Source organism: Rhinatrema bivittatum, chromosome 7 (genome assembly GCF_901001135.1).
Source record: "Rhinatrema bivittatum chromosome 7, aRhiBiv1.1, whole genome shotgun sequence".
In the NCBI taxonomy this organism is placed as follows: domain Eukaryota; kingdom Metazoa; phylum Chordata; class Amphibia; order Gymnophiona; family Rhinatrematidae; genus Rhinatrema; species Rhinatrema bivittatum.
Window position 1 is genome coordinate 226,423,240 of NC_042621.1, and position 17,914 is coordinate 226,441,153.

Sequence of the window (17,914 nt, forward strand, 5' to 3'; positions counted from 1 at the left end):
ACATTTTCCGTTTTATTCACCATTCCTTTTCTAATAATTCCCAACATTCTGTTTGCTTTTTTGACTGCCGCAGCACACTGCACCGACGATTTCAATGTGTTATCCACTATGACATACTGCCATCGATGCCTTCAATTCCTCCTTCGGGACCATCGATGCCCAGGCCAGGGCCTTCAGGAATAACCCTGTTACTTCCTTCTGAAGAACATTTGGGAGCTGGTGATGACCCTTACATTCCTTGGACCACGATTCGTCCCAGGATTCTGATGATCTACCTTCCCAGCCCTCCCCTCTTGATGAAAGGAAGCGTTCTCCTCCAGAGGACCAGTCCTTTATTAATTTTGTAAAGGAGATGTCTGAAACAGTCCCATTCCAGCTTCAGACAGAAGAGGACTCTAGACACCAGATGCTAGAACTTCTACAATTTCTCGATGCTCCAAAGGAAATCATGTCCATCCCTATTCATGACATCCTTTTGGCCCTTTTGAAGAGAAACTGGGAGCACCCTGGCTTGGTGGCACCTGTTAACTGAAAAGCAGGTGCCACCTCCTTAGTTCAGTCAGCCTCTGACTTCTAAAGAACTCAGTTGGATCATCACTCTGTGGTTGTAGAGTCAGCCCAGAAGAGGGCCAGACGCTCCAAACCTCATTCATCCATTCCCCCAGGGAAAGATCAGAAGTTCCTGGATGCATTTGAAAGATGGGTATTCCATAGATCAATGTTCATCTCTCGCATTGCATCCTACCAACTCTACATGACCCATAATAGGGCCTTGTTCACGAAGATTCAAGAATTTGCTGAGGCCTTACCTCTGCAGTTCCAGGACCAACTTCATGCCCTAGCACAAAAGGGCTTAGATGCTGGCAAGCATGAAGTACGATCAGCGTATGACATCTTTGACACTGCTTCCAGGGTGTCAGCAGCCGGTATCAGTGCAAGGAGATGAGCCTGGCTGAAATCTTCAGACCTCAGACCAGAGATACAAGACAGATTAGCTGATTTGCCCTGTGCGGGGGATAATCTTTTCGGTGAAAAAATTCAAGAAGCAGTGGCGCAGCTCAAGGACCACCAAGAGACTGCGCCAGCTCTCCTTACTGCTTCTGATCCCTCTTCTTCATCCAAAAGATCTTTTAAGAGGGATTCTAAGAGGCATTTCTACCGGCAGAGGAGATACTATTCCCCAGCGTCCAGGGGTCGGCCTTCTAAGCCTTACCAAAAAGGCCAACCTAGGCAGCCTAGAGGTTAGAAGTCACAGCCAACTCAACCAGGTCGAGCGGCAGGTTTTTGACTCCTTTCTTGAGAGCAGTACCCAGCTTCCACTTCCGACCATTCCGGTCGGCGGCCGGTTGTGCCACTTCTCCAGCCTATGGCACACAGTCACCACAGATCAGTGGGTACTTGCAGTAGTGTCCAAAGGTTACCACCTCAACTTTCTCTCTGTCCCACCGGATTCCCCGCCTCTGCTGACGTGGGGAACATCCGATCATTCACCACTCTTGGAGCAAGAGGTCTCCCTCCTCCTCCAGTCCCGAGCAATAGAACCAGTGCCCCTCTCAGAACAGGGGTAAGGGTTCTATTCCAGGTATTTCCTGATACCAAAAAAGTCAGGTGGGGTGCGCCCAATATTGGATCTTCGCACTCTGAACAAATACCTACAAAGAGAAAAGTTCAAGATGGTGACCTTGGGTTCTCTACTTCCCCTTCTTCAAAGGGGAGACTGGCTCTGCTCTCTAGACCTTCAGGACGCCTACATGCACATTTCAATTACTCCATCACATCGCAGATTCCTGCGATTCCTAGTAGGCCCAAAACACTTCCAATATCGAGTGTTACCTTTCGGCCTAGCATCTGCCCCACGCGTCTTCACCAAGTGCCTCATGGTGGTAGCGGCCTACCTCAGGAGTCAGAGTGTCCACATCTACCCCTATCTGGATGATTGGTTGATCAGGGCTCCCTCTCGGCAAGGCGTGCTGATGTCCCTTCACCTCACTTTGCACTCCCTGATCTCCCTGGGTTTTCTCATAAACTATCAAAAATCCAAGCTAGTTCCTTCGCAAACTCTATCGTTCATAGGGGCCGACTTGGACACTCTAAGAGTGAAGGTTTTCCTACCTCAGGATCGAGCTCTCACTCTCGCTTCTCTGGCTTTTCGACTGCAGTCTCGACAACATTCAACTGCACATCATTTCCTGATAGTATTGGGTCATATGGCCTCTACAGTGCATGCCACTCCCATGGCTCGCCTCGTCTCGCCATGAGAGTAATGCAGTGGACGCTAAGATCGCAGTGGACTCCGTCTTCTCAGCCAGTGTCCTCCACAATCTGCATCACCAAACAGTTCCGTCTCTCGTTAGCTTGGTGGGCAAACCAATCCAATCTGGTACAAGGCCTCCCATTTCAGATTCCAGAACCTCAAATAACCATGACAACAGATGCCTCCAACCTCGGCTGGGGAGCACATGTTGGAAACCCGCAAACTCAGGGCATCTGGTCTCCAGAGGAAGCCAAACTCCAGGTAAATTTCCTGGAGCTTCGTGCAATCAGATATGCTCTCAGGGCTTTTCAGGATCACCTCTCCAACCAGGTCATCCTGATTCAAACCGACAACCAGGTGGCCATGTGGTACATCAACAAGCAAGGGGGAAACGGGCTCCTACCTCCTGTGTCAGGAAGCTGTACCGATATGGGCGGAGGCCCTTTCCCACTCGATGTACCTCAGGGCCACCTACTTGCCGGGAGTGGACAATGTGTTGGCGGACAAGCTGAGTCGCACTTTTCAACCGCACGAGTGGTCCCTCAACCCCACTGTAGCGGCCTCAATATTCCAACGTTGGGGTTACCCTCACATTGACCTCTTTGCGTCAATTCACAACCGCAAAGTAGGGAACTTCTGCTCTCTCACTCACAGCCAACACCGCCAGCCCAGAGATGCTTTCTCCCTCTCGTGGGCCAGCGGTCTCTTTTATGCATACCCTCCACTTCCACTCATTTCAAAGACTCTTGTGAAGTTGCGAAGGAACAGGGGTCTAATGATTCTCATAGACCCTTATTGACCACGCCAGGTCTGGTTTCCAATTCTCCACGACCTATCGGTATACCGACACATTCCTCTAGGGAAGGACCTGCTTCTGATCACTTAGAACAAAGGCTGCCTTCGTCACCCCAACCTCCAGGCCCTCTCCCTGACTGCCTGGATGGTCGTATATGGAGCAGTAAAAGCCTATATGATATTGCTGGCCTACATTTGTCTGTAGCAGGAAGGAGGATGCTAAGTGAAAAATTCAGATCATATATTATCAGAAATTTAAATTAATGAATGGGGGTGGCAGGAGATGGCCATTGAAATTGGCATGTCACCCCCAAGCAATACAGGAGGTGGGAGTTAAAAAAAAAAATAAAATCAATCAGCTCAAAAAAGCAGAAAAGGTTCCTAGGAAGTGCAAAAAATCAAGGGAGAAAAACTGGAAAGCCATGACTACAAATGCTGGTAGTTTAGGCAATAAAATCCCTGACCTGCAAGTCCTAATGATGGAAGCGGACTTAGACATTGTTGCTATTAGAGATATGGTTCACGGATTCTCAAGATTGGGAAAGAGCCATACCAAGCTATAACTTGTTAAGGAAGGACAGAAAAGGGGGAGGAGTGGCTCTTTATGTCAAAAACAATATCCAAGCTACTGAACTGCAAGGAATGTGGGGTAGAGAAGAAACATTATGGGCCATCCTAAAAAAAAAAGATGATAGTGCATCCATTTTTACTGTGCTTTACAAGTGTCCAACTCAAACAGAAGAACTAGATAGAGACATCCAAAAGGTGGGAAAGAAGGGAGAAGTGTTGATTGTTGGAGACTTTAATCTGCTGGACATAGACTGGAAAATCCCTTCTGTGGAATCTACCAGAAAGGTGATGGCAGAAAAAGACTGTCAGCTGTCTAGTCTGTCTGTCCAGACACCTTCCTAATTTCATGGTCTTATGGACTACTCTACACTTTTTTCCCCCAATTCCGCTGCTAGCCAAAACAGCACAGAAATGCATGCGAGACATGCCAGGATGATCTTAGTAGCCCCAGCATGGCCGAGGCAACCTTTGTATGTATATCTCCTACAATTTTCAGTAAATCCCCTGCAACTGTCTGGGAAACAACCCAGGACTACTAACCCAGGAAGAGACATTGCTCCTTCACCCTTTACAGCCTTCACTCAATTTCACAGCATGGAAATTGAATGCTTCACACTAGCACATTTGTGTTTATCTAGCAATGTTGAAGACATATAGTATCAGCAAGAAAACCTTCTACATGCTGTAACTACATCTTCAAATGGAGTAGTCATTGCACATGGTGCAAGGAGCATTCCATTGACCCACATACCTGCGAACCTCATCAGTTGTTAGAATATCTACATCTCCTTTTCAGAAAAGGCCTCACAAGCTCTTTCATCAGAGTCCATCGAAGTGTAGTAGCAGCTTAAAAACAGGTGAATGTAAATCCCATATCTGTACAGCTGCTCATCTCCCGATTCATGCAAGGTCTCATTTGTGTACATCCTCCTATAGAAAAACCTCTGTTGTCTTGGGACCTAAATGTAGTTCTCAGAGCCTTAATGGAATCACCATTTGAACAACTGGAAGAAGCCAAACTTAAATATTTGACTTGGAAAGTAATTTTCTTCGTGTAGATTGCCTTGACAAGTAGAGTGATTGAATTGCAAATGTTGGCGCACTTCCCACCATACCTCCAGTTCTTCCATGATAAGGTGGACTTACAGACCCATCCAATGTTTTTTCCATAGGTGATATCAGCATTCCACTTAAATCAAACCATCATACTCCCCACTTTCTTCCCAAAGCCGCATATGAATGAGTGGGACTGAGAATTGCAACCTTAGACCTGGATTTATCAAAATGCACTAAATATCACATGCGATAGGAAAAGGGGCGTGTTTTATGGCAGTAGTGCACTTTGCGATAAACAGCCTATCTTAGCACTTCGCATAGGTATTAGCGCAAACTGCGATGGCTTTTTCACACTTTGCGATAAGTGCCAGAATTGTTGTTTTTCCTACCTACAACCACTGGGGGGGATACAGAGAGACTAGCTATAAGGCCCTCATACTAAGAAGGTATTTATACCTCTATATGAGGCCCACCTAGCTACTCGAGGTGAGGTTTAGGTATTAGTGTAGGGGTTAGAGGCCACTTTGAAATTCAAAATGTGATGTACGAACAGAACAGTGCACTCTTGTGAAGATTTGATGACCTTTGGAATGAGGAAACTCACCCAAAGATGAGATTTGTGCAGTGTTCTCTCAACCTAACTTGATGGACTCTCTACCTGGGTAACATCAAGTTGAGAGAACAGCATTAAAGCTGTGCGATATGGCTTCACAAATTGTGAAGCCGGCCCACTTCGCCAGAAATCCCGCCCCAAACATCTCCCCTTTCCTAATTTGCATCGCGTTATGGTGTTTTCGCATGCGTTAAAGGTGCTTTTTGCATGTGAAAACACCATATAGTACTTTGATAAATGACCCCCTTAGTTTGCAAATGAGCATTACAAACACAGGATACAAGATTATACACAATCCTCTCAGCTCTTAGTGTCATACGATCCTAATAGATTGGGAGCACTAGTTGCAAAACAAAATCTCTCTGATTGGATTACATCCTTCATATAGCATTGTTATAAAATGTAGTCCCTTACTCTCTCTCATCCTATAAAGGCGCATCAGGTAGAAGTGACAGCAGTTTCAGAGGCACATTTGTAAAATGAGCCCTTAGAAGAAATCTGTAAGGCAGCCACCTGGTCATCTGTTCATACCTTCACATCCCACTACTGCCTAGATGAATTGGCAAACACAGATAGCTCAGTTGGCAAGGCAGTATTATACCAACTATCATCCAGATAGATGCTGTCCACAGAGGAGTTTGGGTTGTTTAAAAAAAAAAAAAAAGCCCTTGCCTAGATATGGCTTTAATCTTGCTGACAACCCTCCGCTCCGGATTCCCCGTGCAGCATAGCTAATTCTGCCTGCTTATCGACAGAAAAAAGCAAGTTTGCTTTCTGTGCATGGTGTTTTCCATAGATAGGAGGATTAATTAGCCATGAGTTCCGCCCTTCTCCCTGGACAGCAGTTGTACTCATCTGGATATCTATTTTTCTTGGATGTGAACTGAGGAGATTTGTGAAATGATTGTTTGCATAGGAATTGCCACGCATGCCCAGTAGGGCAAAAAAGCTCTAAAGCTTTGAGAGATAGTTCTATCTAATACTGCCCAATGTCATCCAAGCAGCATGGCTAATTCATCCTGCTATCTGTGGAAAACACCATTTATAGTAAGCAAAATTGCTTGTACAGAGACATTACCACCTTCTTTTTTCAAATGGTCATACTTTTCCATGTTCACCTTAGCATTTCTCTGGCTCTGGACCCATCAGTTTTTGGGGGGGGGTTTTGGCCAAGCACTAGGACAGATTTGTACCTCTGTCTCTGTCTCTCTACTTTTTCTAAAAGGTTTTCAAAACTTTTATCTTTAGTTGCTTTGCTGTCTCAGCTGCCCCCAAACAGCATGTTTCAGTGCTTTCTCAAAATTAAAAAAAGGTATTTCATTAGATGTCTACCAAGCAAAAAGACATAGTAAGTGGGTTTAAAGACTGTATTTGTGGCAAGAAAATTTCCATTTCAGATGGACATGAACTCTCATTGCCTGGGTCCAGACCATGATCAAGCTAATTGTTACAGTTGTAGATGGATGTCCTCATAAACACAAAGGTCCAAGACCTGGAAAATGGAGGTACTGTGTAAGTCTTATAGAAGCCACAGTTGATCTTCCCGAAGTGCAATCTCATCTGCCTTAATTCTTTCCATGCATAAGAATGCAACTGCACCATTGGTTGAAAAGTCACCAGCGCCATTGACACATAAGTCTTCACATCAAATCACAGAACATCAATCAACGATGCCTTTTCCCATTAATCCATTGGAAGAATTGATGCATCATACTGCAAATCTTCCTACACAACTATATATGCTGATCAAGCCAAAATCTTAACAGAAGCAGGAGGAGATATGAGACCCTTTCCACCACTGAGTACTGGAGCACTCTCGCCAATGAAATTGCTGTCACAGGAACTGCATCTAGAAACACTAGATCCTATTTGCTCTCTGGTGCCTGTTATTTCCAATCAGCCACCAGTTCAAATTCTACAAAGCCCGGAAAATGTGCAACATTCTATTCTAGTATCAAAATGTTCCACTACCCACACCAGGTCAGAGGGCTTGTCAGCCACTTGACCATGTAGCGGAATTGGTGAAAATTGTCTTTGCCTCATTAGTGACTAAGGATAAGGAGGATATCATACAATTTTCCTTTCCAGGATGGCATCCTTACTTCCACTGAGTCCCAGAATCCCCAGTACATGTGGATTTCTCCATCAGAACCCCCAGAAGGGGCTTCTAGCCCTCGGCATTTGCATGCAGCAGACTCTAGCCACACCAAGGATATGCAACAAGAATTCTCTCCTCTGAGGTGAATGAGAGATTTCAAAGAGGGTTCAGGAATTCCCTCTGACCCCCCTTCAGAACCTCTGGAGTATTCATCTCCCCAGGAAGACCTTTCCTACTCCAGGTTTCTGGACAAATTAAGAAAAATCCTTAGAGTAAATGTACATAAGGACAAAGATCTTCATGCAGGCTTGGACCTCCACCAGGTTCTGGAAGCTCCAGCGGATCCAACAGCTATTCCAGTCCATTGTATCCTGTAAGATTTACAAATGAGAATATGGGAAGATCTCATTTCCTGTGCCCCAGTAGCAAGGAAACTTGACCTCAAATACAGAGTTCAAAAATCCCCAAGTTTTGGAATAGTACAATTCCTCACCAATCAATAGTGGTGGAATCAGTTCTTAAGAGTGAAGAAAACAAGAATATATTCAAATACATCGCCAGGAAAAGATCTCAGACTACTGCACAATTTTGGCAAAAAATGTTTCAAAGCTCCATGCGTAATGCATGGATCACTGCTTTATTAGTTCTACATAGTTCAATACTTAAACAACTGTATACAAAAACTGAAGCCATTTCTTCCAGATGCTGGTGTTGGAATTGTATAATCTTAGTCATTACTAGATATTGAAGGGTGTATATGTCGTCTTCATTCTGTCTATGAGGCATTCAGTACCACCTCATTCTCCTCATTGAATGCCATTTCACCTTGCCATATGGCCTGGTTGAGAGCCAGTACTCTACCCGAGGATGTCCATGAAAAAGGTTGGTGAATGTACCCTGCCTCAGTGATATCCTCTTCAGAATAAAGCTTAGAGAAACAGTGGCTCAGATAAAGGAACTATAACTCAGAAAAGGTCACATAGAATGCAATTCATTGAATGAGGTATACCTCATAAACTGGCCAATGTACACCTCCGCTTAACAGCGTTTTAACTTTGTTCACTGATATTAGTGTAACTGCCCATACGCTTTTAATCATAGGGTAACCTTTTTTCAATTGCGTGACAAACACTACCGCTTACTGCCACTTCTTTTTAAAGCAGGATATTCCACTGCCGTTCCTCTTTTAAAGCAGAAAAAAAATTTTTTAAGAAAACAAGAATATATTCAAATACATCGCCAGGAAAAGATCTCAGACTACTGCACAATTTTGGCAAAAAATGTTTCAAAGCTCCATGCGTAATGCATGGATCACTGCTTTATTAGTTCTACATAGTTCAATACTTAAACAACTGTATACAAAAACTGAAGCCATTTCTTCCAGATGCTGGTGTTGGAATTGTATAATCTTAGTCATTACTAGATATTGAAGGGTGTATATGTCGTCTTCATTCTGTCTATGAGGCATTCAGTACCACCTCATTCTCCTCATTGAATGCCATTTCACCTTGCCATATGGCCTGGTTGAGAGCCAGTACTCTACCCGAGGATGTCCATGAAAAAGGTTGGTGAATGTACCCTGCCTCAGTGATATCCTCTTCAGAATAAAGCTTAGAGAAACAGTGGCTCAGATAAAGGAACTATAACTCAGAAAAGGTCACATAGAATGCAATTCATTGAATGAGGTATACCCTCATAAACTGGCCAATGTACACCTCCGCTTAACAGCGTTTTAACTTTTGTTCACTGATATTAGTGTAACTGCCCATACGATTTTAATCATAGGGTAACCTTTTTTCAATTGCGTGACAAACACTACCGCTTACTGCCACTTCTTTTTAAAGCAGGATATTCCACTGCCGTTCCTCTTTTAAAGCAGAAAAAAATTTTTTTAATATATTTTGTTAACTTTTTCATAAAACCTTTTAAGGTATCAACAAACTCCAACTATCGCCAACTTGAAGTAGAATGTTCAAATGAATAACTTATCTTTTTCCCAAAAGATGCTAGAGTCCAAAGGCTTGCTAGAGTCCAAAGGCTCGACGGCCCAGCAGAGCAGGGCCGTCGAGCCTTTGGACTCTAGTGTCTTTTGGCAAAAAGATAAGTTATTCATTTGAACATTCTACTTCAAGTTGGCGATAGTTGGAGTTTGTTGATACCTTAAAAGGTTTTATGAAAAAGTTAACAAAATATATTTTAAAACAATTTTTCTGCTTTAAAAGAGGAACGGCAGTGGAATATCCTGCTTTAAAAAGAAGTGGCAGTAAGCGGTAGTGTTTGTCACGCAATTGAAAAAAGGTTACCCTATGATTAAAATCGTATGGGCAGTTACACTGATATCAGTGAACAAAAGTTAAAACGCTGTTAAGCAGAGGTGTACATTGGCCAGTTTATGAGGGTATACCTCATTCAATGAATTGCTTTATATGTGACCTTTTCTGAGTTATTGATACTTTTTTGTCACATATTTTCCAGTTTTTTTGTTTTGACAGATAAAGGAACAGCATGTGACAGCGCAGTCCCACTCCACAGGACTGGAACAGCAGTCTTCTGCAAGGCGTCCATTGTACATTTTGTTTCCATAATATTTTTTATTAATTTCTTCAAATTGCTTATTGAAATTACAAATGAAATAAGCAATCCAAAAGCAATCATCAAAAGATACCCCTCCTCAACAACAGATAATTAAAATAGAACTAAAATATCTGCACACCAATGAACATACCATGCAAAAATTGGCAGAACCAACACTAATAGAACTTTTTAACATGTGAATATCTAAGTATCTAAACTTAGATTGCAGTTCAGTGGGAAAAGAAATAATGTAAGCATTCCAAATATTCATAAACTTATCATAGAAATCTTTTGGCTTAGAATATAATGTTTTAAATTCTAAACACAATAATTGTCATTCCCACCTTCCACATCTTGCTATTTGGAATATTGGTGGCCAAACATTTGAACAAAATGCATCTTTTGGCTATAAATACATAAGATTTACCATACTGGGTCAGACCAAAGGTCCATTGAACCCAGTATCTTTTCCAACTGTGGCTAATCCAGGTTACAAGTAGCTGGCAAGATCCTAAACATTAGATAGATTCCATTCTGCTTATCCCAGGGATAAAAAGTGGATTTCTGCAACTCCATCTTAATAATGGTTTATGGACTTTTCCTCCAAGAACTTGTCCAAACTTTTTTTTTAAAGGCAGTTACACTGCAGGCTTTCAACGCATCCTCTAGCAATGAATCCAGAGCTTGATTACGCATTGAGTAAAAAAAAATATTTTCTCTTATTAGTTTTAAATGTATCACCTGGTAATGTCATTGTGTTTCCCCTAATCTTTTTACTTTTGAAATGGTAAACAACTGATTAACATTTACTCGTTCCACTCATTACTTTATACTTTATAGACCTGTATCATATATCTTCTCAGCCATCTCTTCTCCAGGCTGAAGTCTTTATCATTTTGGTTGCCCTTCTCTTTACCTTTCCTAATTCTGCAATATATTTTGAGATGTTACTAAAACTGCACACAATATTCAAGATGTCACACCATGAAGCGCTACAGAGACATTATGATATTCTGTTTTATTCTCCATTCCTTTCCTAATAATTTCTAGCATTCTGTTTGCTTTCTTGGCTGCTGCTGCTGCACAGTGAGCAGAAGATTGCAATGTATTATCAACAATGTTGCCTAGATCCTTTTCCTGAATGGCGTCTCCTAATGTGGAACCGTACGTTGTGTAGCTAAGGTAGCTCTTAATCAAACCTTGCACTGTGTATAAGGTAACTCTTAATCAAAAATAAAACCCCAGATCTTCCAGAACCTCATACTTCTAATGCATGGCCCAAATACACAAGGGAGGTAAAAAGAGAATTGCAATACTTAATAAGTTTGATACACAGATCTCTAGCCAAAAATTGTGAATTAAAACACAGCCCTATAAATCAAGTAAAAGAGAAGCATTATCAATCCGTGTATTTTAAACATTGTGCCGAGTCTATTATTTTGGCCTTAAAGACTCTGGAAGGATGTAAAATAATTGTATGCATAATTCTTAACTGCTGCTCACATAATATTATCCAGACTGTACTTTTATAAATCAGTGTGTTACATAGAAACAAGTCATCTCTATACTCCATGTTGTAGCTAAGATTTTCAAGGTATCATCATAGGACATAATAAAATGAAGAAACTTATAGAGGAAGGGCAATGTATATTTACCCCTTTTATAGAGATGCATTAATCTCCAAAATTCAAGATGCCTGCAAAAAGGAAGGGCAGGGTGCGCCTATACCCCTCCGAAGCCGCCATGCCCTCAAATCAGAAACTGATAACAGCTTACCGATCGATTCCGAGCCAAAAGGAGAGCGAAATCCCCGCTGTAATTTCCCCCGAGGGAGCGAGGGAATTACCAGGGGAGGTTACTCTGAGCCCTCAGTGCCTCCAACCACATCAGGCCCCGGGATTGCCTGGCTCCTCTCCCTTGCCTGGGACGCCGAAAGATGACGTCGGACGTGTGATCCCGGATGGTGGGGGCCAGAGAGAGGACTTGCCCGGGTCAAGCAGCGTACAGCCGTGCTCAGAGGAGCCGAACGGAGAAAGAGCAGGGACTGGTTTCCTGACTTCGACACCAGACAGCGATTATGAAGCGCAGGCTGGGGCTGCCGGAACCTTAGAGACAGCAACGGAGAGAGAAGACAGTGCCCAAATGGAACTGGGTGAGTCTTATCACATACCTTCAAAACCTGAAGTGGTTACGCTCGAGGCGTTGTGGGACTTAATGGTGGACCTTGGTCAGTGCCATAAGAAACAGGGGGCAGAGTTAAAACGCCTAAAAGAAAAAGTTAATCTTTTGGAAGAAAAGGTGGAAAAACAACCTATCGAAATGAAACAACAGATTGAGAAAGTGGAAACTTCAGTGGCTAAGAACTCGGACTGTGTTTTGAAAATTATTAAAGACTATAATTATATGAATAGGAGGATAGAATATCTTGAAAATTATAATAGGAGACTGAATTTACGAATGCTTAATTTCCCCAATGTCTTAGGACAGGAATTTCTTGTGACTTTAAAAAAATATATGATGGAAGTTTTAAAATTTGATGAACGAAATATTCCTGTAGTAAATAAATTGAATTTCCTACCAGTGATGATTAATTCTAGAAATAACCAAATTCAGTCAGAGGCCTTAGAAAACTTAACACAGTTTCTTGAAAATTCAACTGAAGAAATTCTCGAACGTGGAACCTTAGGTAGTAACTTACTTTAATGAGGCTGATTTAAGCCAGATTATGCAGAGATACTTCAAAAATATCTCAATTAATTTCCTGTCCCAACAAGTCAGGATTTATCCTGACTTTACTCGGGTTACTCAGGAGAGACGGAGAGAATTCTTAAAGTTGAAAGTACAAGTAACAACATTGGGTTATGTTTTTCAATTAAGATACCCATGCAAGTGCATGGTTAGATCGAAGGGTGAATCTTTCATCTTTTTCATTCCTGAGCAGTTAAAATCCTTTATCAATGCTAGGAATATAACTATACCCTCTGTAACTAACATCTAATCCCGAAGGCGTATAGTTTAGTAAAGTTCAGACACGCAGCACACTGAAATTATTTTCGCAATAGTACTCCCATTTTGTTTTCCTTTGTCTCACCCTATTCCTAATTACCTTTATAGTCGAGACACATAGATTAAGAATTCGAATGGAATAATGGAATTTTGAGTTAATTCTTGATATTATATTTTATCCTTTTTTCTTTCTGTAATTTGTTAAAAGATATATACTATGTGAATCTCAATCTTTCTGGAAGTAAGAATGTTTACTTAAATGTTGTTGAAAATGCATAAAAATAAAAAAAAAAAAAAAAAAAATCTCCAAAATTCTCCAGACATGTATATATCTGTTTTGAGTTTAAATTTTGAATTAATAAAGCTCTTAATTTAAAAAGAAACCAAATATTCTTGCTTTTTGAGACTTATTTTCACTAAGCAATGTTCAAAAGAATAAATCTGATTGGTTTTGAGGTCAATAAAAACTTGAAAAACAAACTTAACTTCACTAATCTACAAAATATGTTATAACATTCCCCAGAAGGGAATAAGGAAGTCACAACCAATGATAAAAGGAAATATCCCACAGGAGACCTATTAGCTTTCTGATAAATTTCCAAACATATTGCATAGATCTCACTATTGATAAATTTGCTAAATGAACAGGTATGTCTTTCCTCTCTACTTGAAGATTATAGTTAAAATCCGAGGTGATATCATACCATGGTTAGATCTGAAAGCCAGTCTCCCAATTACTTCATCAGGTAGACCACATTGTAAAATTTTATATTGTATTAGGGAAACCCCATCCACCTTCCTCTTTAGGTATTGATAACTTCTCTGTAGACAATTTCACTCTCTTGCCATCATATAAAGTTAGAACAGATGTATGTTAGTAATCTAAGGTCTTTTTTTCTTTAAAATCAAAGGAAACATTTACAATACATAGAATAATTTTGGAAGTAATGGCATCTTTTTAAGTGCTATTGTACCCATTAATTAGACAGGAAATTGTTTCTAACTTTGTAATTTAATTTTAAAATTTTGAATTATGGGAAGGATATTGAAAGGATACCATTTAGTAGAATCTTTATGGATTTTTAATCTCAGATATTTAATTGAATCGTTGGCCCACATCAAAATTTACTCAATCCCTTTTCAAAGATCCTGTGAGATCAGGTGCTTCTGTCTTTTCCAAGTTTAATTTGAAGCCAGAAAACTGTCCAAAGCCATAAAAAAATATTCAAAACTAATGGTAAATTAATTGTAGTATTGGATACAAACAGAAGGATGTTGACTGCAAAAAGTGCCATCGAAGCTGGTAGTTTAGACTTTTCTCCAGTACTTTTCAACACAGTTTACAACTTAATTACTCATGTTGTTAATGGAAGTAGTGGGCAATCCTGTGTAGTTCCTCTATGTAACCTGACAGGATCTGGCAATGTACCATTCACTGACATATTTGCTGCTGGGTTAGAATATAAAACTTTAATATATTCAAGTATGAGATCCTGAAATCCAAATTTATATAATATTGCTGCCAAAAAGGGCCATGAAATCCTGTCAAAAGCTTTCTTTGCATTCAATCCTTTAAGGATTGTGTCTTTAAATTTGTTGCAAATGTACTTCTCCAATAAAATAAACAATCTGCAAGCATTAATATTAGATCTTCTACCCTGAACAAAGTTGTCCTGACTGTGAGAAATTAAGGAAGGCAAAATAAGTTTAAGCCTGTTAGCCAAAGTTTTGCAAATATTTTTATATCCAGGTTTAACAGCGAGATAGGCTGGTAAGAGACCAGACATAATAAATCACACTCTGGCTTCAGGAGAACAACAATATTAGCAGCTTTTAAAGTTTCTGGTATTTTCCTTCTAGAGGTCATTTTCTCAAATAATGCTCTGAGACTTTGCAGAATGGAAAACGTAATAGTCTTGAAAAATGAGCATTCAAACCATTGAGGCATGGCGACTTATAATTTTGAAGATCTGAAATGGAGGAAATTTCAGATAACTTAATTGGGACAGAAAGGTATTCTAGGTGCCATGGAGATAACTAGAATAAATTGAGGTGAGATAAAAATTGAGTCCTTTTTTCAACATCTCTTTCTGCAGAATACAAATTTTAACAATATTTCCTAAAAATTTCACAGACCAGTGTTGAAAAAATAGCCATATCCCCAGATCCATCCCCCAGAACAGGAATAAACGCTGTACCAGAGCACACCTTTACTATATTTGCTAACATATTGCCTGCTTTATTATCATAAAGGTAACATCTATGTTTGAAAGATTATAGCAAAGTAGTGGCCCTTTGAAGTAATTTATCATTCAACAGTTGTTGTGAATCAAAAACTTTTCCATCATAGTTTTTGAGACAGGTCCAGTCATTCCATTCTTATTTATATTGATATATTTCGGTCCAGAATATCTTTCTCTAACTTCTGCTTTTTAACTATTACATAACTGATAATTTCCTCTTTAAGAACTACTTTTGCAGTTTCCCAAAAAAATGTTGGTGTAATTGGTAGTCTCAGACTCTGACCATTACTTATTTAAAAATTCTGAAAATTGTTTATCTTGAATCAGCCATGATGGCATTTTCCAGTTGACATAGCTTTACCTGGTATGTCTTTCTCAAAAACACAAGATCCCAGACAGTGATATGAAATAACTAGAGATTCAATTGTGACATATTTAATCTTGGAGAAGAGAGGCTAAGAGATCAGCATGTATTCTACTCTAGATTTCATGTCACATGATCTGGCAAAATGTGTGAAATCTTTTACATTGGATTCAAGGTAAAAGTTCTATTTAGCAATAAGATGCAAATTATTAAACAGAAAACTAACCCCTTTGTTTTTCCCCAAAGGCTTAAATGCACTAGCCAACTGCCTATCTAACTCAAGATCTATGGTGCACTTTAATCACCCTCAAAATGGTCAGAGCTGGTCCTAAAGGCAAAATATGCACAGATAATTTTGCAAAAAAAGAATGGTCATATTGAATAGGTGCATAAAGAGAGGCTAAAATAGTAATAATTACAAATCTACCTTTGGGGGTATGTTATGAACTTTTCCAACTGAAATGAGATATTCTTGTGCATCAAAATAGGAACTCCACAACTTTTTGAAGTGCCTTGTACAGCAAAAACTTGTGCCACCTACTTCCTTTTTAGTTTATTATGTTCCTTTTCTGACATAAGAGCTTCCTGCATAAAAAGTTAATTGTACCGTAATCTATTTAGATGAGATGATCCTCTCTTGATTAGGATACCCAAACCCGCAGCATTCCAAGTAGAAATTTTAATCTGAGTCCCCATCCCAAACTTTCAATATATATATATAACAAGGTAAAAACTACAAGTGGTTCCAGAGCCTCATTGTGAACCAGTATGAGCAGCAGACTGTGAACAAGTGGTACTAATATATCAGTATGCATGGTTACCACCAAAATATGTTAGCCCTGGTATATCAAATCGGCTCAGTGAGTAAACCTTCCACCCACCCCTCTCCCCTCCCCCACAAATTACCATCACCACCACCAACAAAATTACCAATATGGCCAAAGCATCCCCCATGAAAGAGGAGCAAGGTACAGTATTAATTGGGTGCCTTCTCCCACAATTGAATAAATCATAATGCATCTACTAAATCTCCTCTCAGAAATTAACATAGTCTAAGGTTAATGTCTTCTTCACTCAAGATTATAATCCCAGCAAATCTCATGGAAGGAATCAGAACATCTCACAGTCATATGTGCTTCCACTCCATCAGATATAAAATAGAACTCACATGTTAATTAAATAGTAATGAATCCTCGCTGCAGTGCAAGTGCCAGAATAAGTATAAATGAGTCTGTCTTTCAAGAAGAAGACCAACAAATCTGCACAGCACTGCCTGGGGTTTATCCATATGAAAAAAAATAGAAATGCGAGATATATTCCAAAATTGAAGCACACTTGACCATTAATCTTTACCCCAAGAAAGCAATAGATGACACTAAATGCAGCAATTATAATCAACTGAGATCAAAATGAGTCAACAAAAGCACATCCATTCATGAGATGTTAAATGCTTCAAATCAAAGAACTCTGTTAATGCTCAAAATCAAGTATCACCACTCTAAAGTTGACAAATGTTTAGCTGCCCCATCATTGACAAAACAGGCACTGCATCTTTATGACATGCCCTTAATTTGGCTGGATTCTACAGGGTGAATTTTATTGTTGGTTTGAACAGCTCTGAGTATATAGGCACAAATTCCTTCCATTTAACAGAGACCTGATTAGCGAAGTCTTGAAAAACCATTACTTAAAGTTTTGGTAATGCAAATCTATCTTCTTGCAGAATAACAGACTTATGGGCATAATTCAACAGTTTAGCAATAACACGCAGTTTCAACTGCCCTGTAAACTAGTGCCCAGATAATGCGCCCGCTCAAAACTAATTTTTCCTTGATAATCTGAAAGTCTCAGATGTTGGACTAGCCATGTTACCAAGAAATTTAAAAGATCATGTTCTGAAACGGACTCTGATACCTACAAAACATAGGTTACTGCACCTTGACCTGTTGTCTAGGTCATACATTTTTTCCTCTGTCCTCAGCCATTTTCTCCAAGGCCAGAATTCTCTCTCTCTCTCAATAATTTGGTGTCCTTCTCAGAGGTACTAATGTGACCTTCCACAATGTCTAGTCAAGACCAAATATCTGTTATCAAGTTTTTAATCCCAAATATTTGTTCAGAAATACATTTAAACTTACTATTCAAGGCTACAACCACTCTGAAGTTAATTCAGACACCATCACGTCGTCCAGCAAACATGGTGGATTGTTGTCTTTGGTGTCAGCCATCTTGAAATCCATCAGTTTCAATTTCTTTTTCTTTACGTAATAATTTATTGGACATTTCTTCAGAATTCTTGACAATGAGCCTGTCCTTACAGCTGCAGGATTCTCAGTTCAGA

The 17,914-nt window shown here is 40.1% G+C and overlaps 1 protein-coding gene across 3 annotated transcripts in view; it reads left to right on the forward strand.

Annotated features, from left to right (window-relative positions):
* The window catches only part of IDE (insulin degrading enzyme), a 434,361-nt gene that overhangs the window by 342,178 nt on the left and 74,269 nt on the right, over window positions 1–17,914 (forward strand). The gene's annotated exons all lie outside the window — the stretch shown is intronic.